Genomic DNA, 8725 nt, shown 5'->3' with positions numbered 1-8725 from the left:
TTACTTTCAAGAGTTTGAAGCTATGTTCACAATTATTATCAGCAAGCCATGGCACATTCTGGAAAAGTGAGAAAATTAATAAAAGGGGGGAAAATAAAATGCCAGGGAAGACACTTCACCATGGAGTAAGGTTTACATAGGATAGTCATTACTATAGCCTTCTCCTGTCCTGCTGATATGCCCGGTGGTCTACCACCCCCAAATGTCCTGCTAAAAAAGCTGGGTAATGTAGTCTCAGCACATCTGTACCTCACCATATATATCAGCTGAAAGCAGAATCAGAGTTACAAGTTTTAGGAAAGTCACAAAAGTTGATCTGATCTAAGGATAATTCTGTTTCATTTTATTCTCAACCAAAGGCTTTTCCTGCTATAAAGACGCTGTTTTGTTATTCAAAAGAGTTGGCCTTAAGAACACAGAAACTATCACCTGTAGGGATGACAGCTGTCAAATTATCATGCACACATAATTTTCACCCTGGGGTGAGTCGCGATCTTCCTGACCATAAAGCCACTAGTGTAATGATACACAAATTCACTCATGCGCAAAGTGATGCGATCAGACCAAGAGTGAAGGCTCACATCTTAATTTTCTGATTATCCACACAGTTGCCTAGGACCCAGATGTTCTCTCTGCAAGCTAACTCCCTTGTTGATGATTACAATCAATGAACTTGGTGCCCCCTGTGGTAATGGCTTTAAAGCTAAGGAGAACATTTGCTATCCAAGGGGATACCTGGAGCAGTAACTCAGGGCAGAAGTCCAGAGCTCCATTTATCAAGGAAGCACAAATTACTATCCTGAAGGCGGATATGGTTTGATATTAATTCCTAAGCTGATCAGGATGGAGGCTGCTTGCTACAGCTCCTTGCTTTCTTATAATACTTAAAATGTTTTTATAACCAGGAGACCAACTGCTTCAATATATACAAAGCGTCAGGTGTTCATTTTAATATTTTACCCAGAACCTGATATACAGCATATGTGTGGAAGCCACCATAGATCCACAATCTTAGATTCAAAACTATTCGCTTCACCTATTACATTTGTGGACAGGCTCTGAATTGTCACAGCTGCCTTTTAAATTATTGTAAATTAACGGTTTGAGTTCTACTCCTTCTTGTTTTAAGCATTTAGATATAGTTTCTGTAATTTGGTTTTTTTCCTTTCATGTAAATCACCTGATGAGTCTTGGTATGGATGGAATCCATCCTAAAAATGCTTATGCAGATTTTCAAGAGCTTATTTATCAACGTTTTGATAATGCAAGAGTAGTTAAAACATCAGAGACTATTGATATACATAACCTCCCAGCAATTGAAAATGCAAGTAAGAAGGTGCAGGGTTGGAAATGACACATCTGTACAGGCTAATTCTGTAATATTCATATATCCGTTCCTCTGCCAGAATCACCCTTTTAAAAACATCTGAAACATTCTGGAGAGGAGATTGTTTTACCCACTGTGAGTGCAAAATTTAGTTGCGTCTCCTACCTTTTATTGGCTACAGCTTTCATTCTGCCCATCATGCCCTAAAAAGATAGATTCCACAGAATAAGACATATGTAACTGAGGTTGAAGCAGTGCCACTCTGGGAGCAATCTTTTCCAAAGGAAAAACCAAAATATACATCCAAATAATTAGAGCTACCTGAACATGTTTTGGCTGGCCAAAATGCAATTGGTTAGTATGGGGTTCAATATGAATACATCTGTAGGGCTATCATGTCGCTTCTTGAAAACCAGACCTCCGGGGTATCTGCAAGATGGAGACCACAACCCTACAATCAAAGCCCCACCCTTTTTATGTGTCTCATGGTGCGTGTAAAAAAACCAGAGCTTTGATTGCAGGGTTGTGGCCCCCATCTTGACTTTTTTGACCCTTCCCTGCAGAGCCTGTCCTGGATCCTAACACTCTATTATATAGTGAGAAACTAAGCATTTAGGATTCTGCCCCCTCAGTTTGCCTACCCAGTTCATGACAGAGGGCTGCAGTTGATGCCTTTCCATAATTGGAAATTGAAAGCAAGTAAGAATAGGCAAGGATTTTCATCTCTGTAGTCAAATCTTTCAGCATCTTTATTTAAAACTTAATCCCAATGATATAGAGATCCTTGCTAGTTAATATAGATTGGCAGCCTATTTTGGATAGGGCAGCATAACCTAGCAGCCTATTTTGCAGTTAATTTGATTTTTACGAAGTTGGCAACTCTCATTTGGGTTTTGCAGCTCAGCTTACACAAGCTAAGAGTCTCTATGTGTCCTCTCTGAGATGAGAATGACTACAGTAAATGAATCCTAGCTTCCTTCAATCTGATGGAGAGTTTTTATAGCAGCAGTCACTCCAGAGTCTAGCTGCTGTCTCTAGGGCAAGAGATCCTATACAGATATTCTCTGCATGCCTTGCATTTACAGCCAAGCTGGATTTGGAAGCTGGGAAATGACATAATGAACCAGAAAAAAAAATAGCACTGGTAGGAAGCAGGTATGGTCCCCTCAGGGCTGTCAGCAACAATATAAAGATGGACATCTGTCAACCATCTGGCCATGTCCATGGCCTACCAACTGAATCCTCAATCCCAGAGGAAGGGAAGGGAGTTATGAAAGCACATCAGGAAAGTATAGGATGAGATGATTTTTCCCTGTCTCCTTGGCTGGTGCTGCTGTAGTTGATTCACCTCTCTTCTGATTTTCAAGTGAAGAAAGAGGAAGAGGATTTGTTGTTCCACTGAAGGAAAGGGAATGGACACCATACCCTTTATTTCCAACTTGGTTTTGGGACCACTTTTTCTTCCCTCTGGTCCCCACCCCACTTGAGGACTGTTAAATGGCAAACCTACAGGGAGAAACAGCACATGAGAGTATCTAGCTTGACAAATAAAAACCACTGGAGCATTTAAAAAAAATTCTTGGTCACTTCTTGGAACATTCCACTTTTAACTGGTCTCCAGTACACAATAAATGTCAAAACATAGTATGTGAATGAAATCTACATTTCCCCAACCCCTTATTCTGCCACTGAGTATGCCTTTCTGGCTTCTACGTATCAGCTATCTTTAAATGTAGCCCCTGACAGCAGCACCTAGAAGCTAATAAGCTTTCCCGGATGGGGCAAATGGCAGTTTGGTTGGTGGGTGTCTCTGTGTATGTATTACAGAGAAAACAAGAGTTATTAAGAAAACAGCATGAAGCAAATTATTAATCTTACTGCTGTCTGGGATTTTTTTCTAACTGTTTAGTAATGTTTTCTAGCTTACTCTGTTTTACAGTATTAGGAGGGAAAGGTTTGCAGCTTGAAACTTGACCTGCTATGCAGTAATCTGATAAAGAAACATCAGCCTGATTTATTTATATTATGAATATTATGAAATATCTTAAAATATTTCAAGAGTACTTAGAATTTAAACATCCCTAATCAATGAACAAAATACAGGTAGTCCTCACCTAACAGTAACTGGGACCAGAATTTCCATTGCTAGATGATGCAGTCGTAAAGCGTGACATCATGTGACCATGCTGCTTAGTGATGTGAGTTCCTGGTTACTGTCATTAAGTGACGACTTCATGTGACTTTGACTTCCAACTTCCTGCCATTTTCCCTATTGACTTTGCTTGTGGGAAGTTGCCAGGGAACTTTGCAAATCATGATTACATGACCACTACAATGGTCGGAAATGATCGGAAATCTGGGCCGGTTGCCAAGTGCCCAGATTGTGATCACGTGACTGTGATCGTGTGACTGTGATCACGTGATGGTGATCACATGACTGTGGGGGTGCTACAACAGCTGGAACCTGGAGGACCATTCATAAGTACCACTCGTTCAGCACGGGCACAAGTTCGAAGAGTTGCTGGACGAGTGGTTGTTAAACAAGGACTGCCTGTAACTACCAAACCATGATAAAATCAACTGTACACTAACTTGTAACAAATTCATTAAAGTATTTAATATCAGGAAGTGCCTAAGCAAAGAGCCATACCATTGAAAGATAACAAAAAAATTTACAGCAAAGGAAAGCACTTTCTAAATGGTGGGTAATCAGCCAAAAATACTTGTTTTCAGATCCTCATGATATAATCACCTGCAGAAAGCATTGCCATACATTGATAAACTCTCCCTTGATTACCATATTGATCTATCAGGCTTAGACTATCTACATGTATTCTTGTTTTGAGCACCAAAAATACAAAAATGTTGTGGTTAATATGAATTTTCATTTCCAGAATTCTAAAGCCTAGGCCCTCATTGACTGAACAAAATAATTTTCTTCCAAGAATATTCTTTGCTATGATCAGAATAATTTGTACGACTGATCTATGCTATTTATAATTTATTAAAGGGATTGATCAAAATGGTATAATAGATAAACTGTTCTCTGTAATTTCTTCCCCTTTATGGCTTTCTCTGATTATTTTGGTCTATGACCATAAATTGAATGAATGAAATGAAATGCTTCTTCTAGAATCTGTTCTGCTTTGTTGTCCCAGACAGACATCCCCTGGCTGCAAAGAAGATAATCAGAATGCATTCAGAATTATTTTCTCACTGGTTTATTACCATAAACTAGAATCTCTTGATTAAATGTTTGCCTTGCAGTTATTGATGATCTTTGTGTTTTAAACCAGTTATTAAAGGTGGATACAATACCATGCAATTTCCTGTTTAATTTCTGACTAAATGCTGCAACTTCTCCTGTTGTCTTTAAGTCAACTGGTAACTTACCTGTTTTAATTATTTTTCAGAAATTGATAATGGGTTTAATGAGTTTCTCTGTAAATCCTTTCAGAACTTGGGCTGAACATTATATATTGATGTGCTAGATTCTACTAGCTCCTATATGAATAGTCATTCCTTTGCTTCCATCCATCCTTTCTGAATACTTGCTTAAGAAATTACCTTGACCTTTAATCCCTGTATTCTCCCAGTTTACTTCTCCATTGCTTAAAAGTAGCTTTCCAAACCCTAGCAAATCTCTCTCTCTCTCTCTCTCTCTCCCCCTCCTAATGTCAAATGATTCTTCTAGCACTGCACTTTCAATTTTGGGATTGAAAGTAGCTATTTTAATGGACTGGGTAACTGGTGACAACTGGGCAAGGCAATGGCAAACTACCCCACCATAGTCTGCCAAGAAACATCGCGAAAGTGGCATCCCCCCAAAGGGCCAGACATGACTCGGTGCTTGCACAGGTGACTTTTCACATCACATTTTAATGGACTAGATTTTGCACCCGAAAAAGACTTTGTCAAACTATGAAAAATTGTACTTGGGGTTTTTGTTTGTTTCTTTTTATGTATGTTTTGCTGATGATCCTTTTTCTGCCGCTATTGTTTTTCTTCTGGCAATGACTTCCTTTTCCTAACAAGAGACAGCAGAAAGGGACAGTTTTTATCAGTAGTCTGAACCAATCTCTTTGAAGAAAGGTTTCAAATTAAGTCAATGATTTGCATGTGTTCTTAGGGTTACAAGTTGCCCACTTTTGCTCTAGAAATATTTTGAAAAATACACTTGCTGGCTATAAAATGATGTGTAGTTTCAATCTGAGAGAAAATGCATCAAAATTTAATAAGTCTACAAGGCCAAACTAGTTTAGGGGTTGATTCAAACCCACTGAAATACATGGAGGCTGATAAAACAAATGACTGTGCTGTACTGAGAGATATAACACAGAATAAATTGATGCAATCATTTTGAAAATAGCAAAGTGTGCAAATTTCATGCTTCTGATCTCTGTTAATTGTGTTTCTGCTAAGCTTTTGACAGGCTGCTGCTTTTTCAGCTCTGAGAAAACAGACTTTAGAAATGTAATGGAAAAAAAGTAAATATTGCTTGAAAAGCCACTGTGTTGCTGTGAAAGGACAGCATGTTATTAAACTTTATATGTGCAGCTGAAGTGTTGTTAAACCCAAGCACTTTCTTCTTTAATTAAACATGCCCATTTTTTTTCTTTTAAGAAGGAAGTGTCAGCTTAGACGAACAGGAATAAAAAATTAATTATTCAGATGTGTCACTCAGGTGGTGGTGAGGCTAGGAAGACAATGCACTTTTTTTTTAACCAGTTTACAGTAAATTTACTCAGCCTGTGACTTAACAAAGAAGAAAATAGATTTAGAGGAGGACAGGAACCATAGCACAGTAGGAGAGCTAATGTTGTTTATATGAAAGATTGCTGTTCTCTTCCTGTTGCTGTTCTCTGCTGTTCTTAAATAAATGCAGATGATCACTATTCATTATTGTCATGCATGCTAAGCTAGAAAGCATAGAATGAACAAGAGCATGCTGCAATTTTTCATTCCTGCTCTTTAATGAAGTATTTTGACTTTCCATCTCATCTTGGTCTATACAGCCAACATTTTGGATTGGGTAATATGGGAAATCCCAAGCCTTGGTTAAAAGGCTTGTGTAATCAGTGTGAGGAGCAAAACTAAACTAAACTAAACTAAACTAAACTAAACTAAACTAAACTAAACTAAACTAAACTAAACTAAACTAAACTAAACTAAACTTGACTATGGCACACACACATACATGAACCAAAGCTTGTTTGCTTATCGTATCATGCACAACTAGTATGTAAAGGGACTCCACAAATTCTTTTTTCCCCAGAAAAAAACAGTGTTTAGTCTTACTGCACTTCTATCAAATAATCCTTGGAAATAGTGCCAATTTGCAAGCATCAGGCAATGAATCAATATATAGCCTATTTAGTGCTATTGGATAGGTGGACAATATATGGCCTTCTCTAGATATTCTTGGGTTTTAGTTCTCATGATCTCATAATATTTGGTCATGCTGAATAGGGCTGATGAGACCTGGAGTTCAAGACCATCTGTTCCATAGCCATGACCCATGTTCGTTCTTCTTTACCTAAGTGATCAGGATCAGCTTTAGAAGTGGTCAGCTCAGATACTCTCCTGGAAACAGAACAGAATGAGGTGTCAAGCTAAATTTGCTTGCAGACTTTTGAATGCATTGCATGTGGTTAGCACCAAAAAAACCCCAACCAAACCAAAAATAAATCCCAGAAGTTTTCGATTCTTATTTCAACGGCATACAGAAATTTGGGTACAAATTACAAATATAAACTTCTGTCAATATTCTTTAAAGTATATTTGGCAAGTCTTTTTTTCAGTTTAAGGTTATTTTGCCAGGTTTTTGTTGTTATTAGTCTAATTTCTGACCAGCTTTTTATTTATTAAAATTCAAGATAATTCTTGATTTTGCTAGGGTTTGGGGTTTGGGGTTTGGGATTTTTTTTTTTAATTCTGTACAAGCTGTGCAATTTGGCAGCACTACAGCCAGGGGCATCCTCAATTTGTGTGTGTATGTGTTTGCAAAAAATTCAAGATGACCACTTCAATCATGCAGTCATGACTGGCATCATGAACACACACAGCGCTGATGCCCCTGATTACAACACTCACTGGCAGCAACAAATTAGTTCAGGGTACATTTATTGCAGAGATGGCAAGCTTAGGATAAATTATTGTAGTGCCCCAGTGGTTCCTACCCTTAGCTTCCTCTTCCTACCCCAAGATGATTCCATAGCTAAGCAACCCACTGACCTCCAAATTATTTGGATCACAATTCTCCCAACCACTTGCCATGGGTCATACAGGTTGGACTTAATGAAAGCTGGTCCAAAACATGTCGCAAAATACGATTTTCACTGATGATGCAAAGAGAAAGGTACCCTCCCAATTATAATCTCACAAGCCCTTCCTGTTGGTTGTACTAGGTGGCTCTGAAGGGAAAATAATTCAAAACACTTTTCTTCTCAATGTGCAACTCTCCAGCAACAGCAAGTAAAGCAGAATTTAGCCTCTGGCAACGATTTTGCTCATCTCAGTTGAGTATGTAATCAGTCCTGTTTGTATACAGTGAAATCCGTTGGCATTAGCAAGTCCATTAAAAAAGGGAAAGAAATGCATAAGGGATTTTTGTAGGCTTTGCCCACTTGGAATTCAGGCTTTCTAAATAGCATGTCTCCCTAGATGAGTAATTCCTTCAGAGGAAAGGATGATCCTCCATGCTATTTTATAATCATAGAGGTCAACTCAGGAAACAATATAATGAGAACTACTCACAGAGACAAAATGAAAACACTTCTACATTCCTATATATTTAGAAGGACAGGTGTTGACTTACTGGGGTAATAGGGTGGAAACTGAGTAACTAAGCTAAAAATAGAAGAGAACAAAAGTTAAACGGTTAACACTTTTTTTTTTTGGCATGATTACACATTTTGAAAACTTAAGATCCCAGCAAAGGTCTCTATGTCACTGTGGAATGATGCTTTTTATCACCTTCTAGCTGACTTCCATTTGGGAGAAATTGCCACAAGGCAGTAAAGGTTATGAGCAATGCTTCCAAGTTCATGCACCTTTGTGTTACCAAGTTGTCGCTGCAATTTGCCCATGAATAATGAAAGTGTGTTCTCTTCTTTAGTCTCATTCATAACAGTCAGTTCCAAGTGCACTGACCGTGTTTTCTTTTCATTAATCATTTACTATTTCTAGGCACAACTCTTGCTTCTGGAAATTTTTGGAGGGCAAGATGTACTTACCAGTACAGGCTGTGACATGACATCAGAGCAAATCCATTATATTTTTACCATATATCAAAACCAAAAGTCTTGTGGCACCTTAGAGTTAGAGTAGTTAGAGACTAACTATTAACTGCTCAGAGTCCCTCTTTGGGGTGAGATGGGCAGTAGTAAAAATTTGAGA

Source organism: Candoia aspera, chromosome 4, assembly GCF_035149785.1.
Source record: "Candoia aspera isolate rCanAsp1 chromosome 4, rCanAsp1.hap2, whole genome shotgun sequence".
Taxonomy (NCBI): domain Eukaryota; kingdom Metazoa; phylum Chordata; class Lepidosauria; order Squamata; family Boidae; genus Candoia; species Candoia aspera.
The sequence above is the reverse complement of the archived record's forward strand: the minus strand, read 5'-3'. Positions refer to the sequence as shown.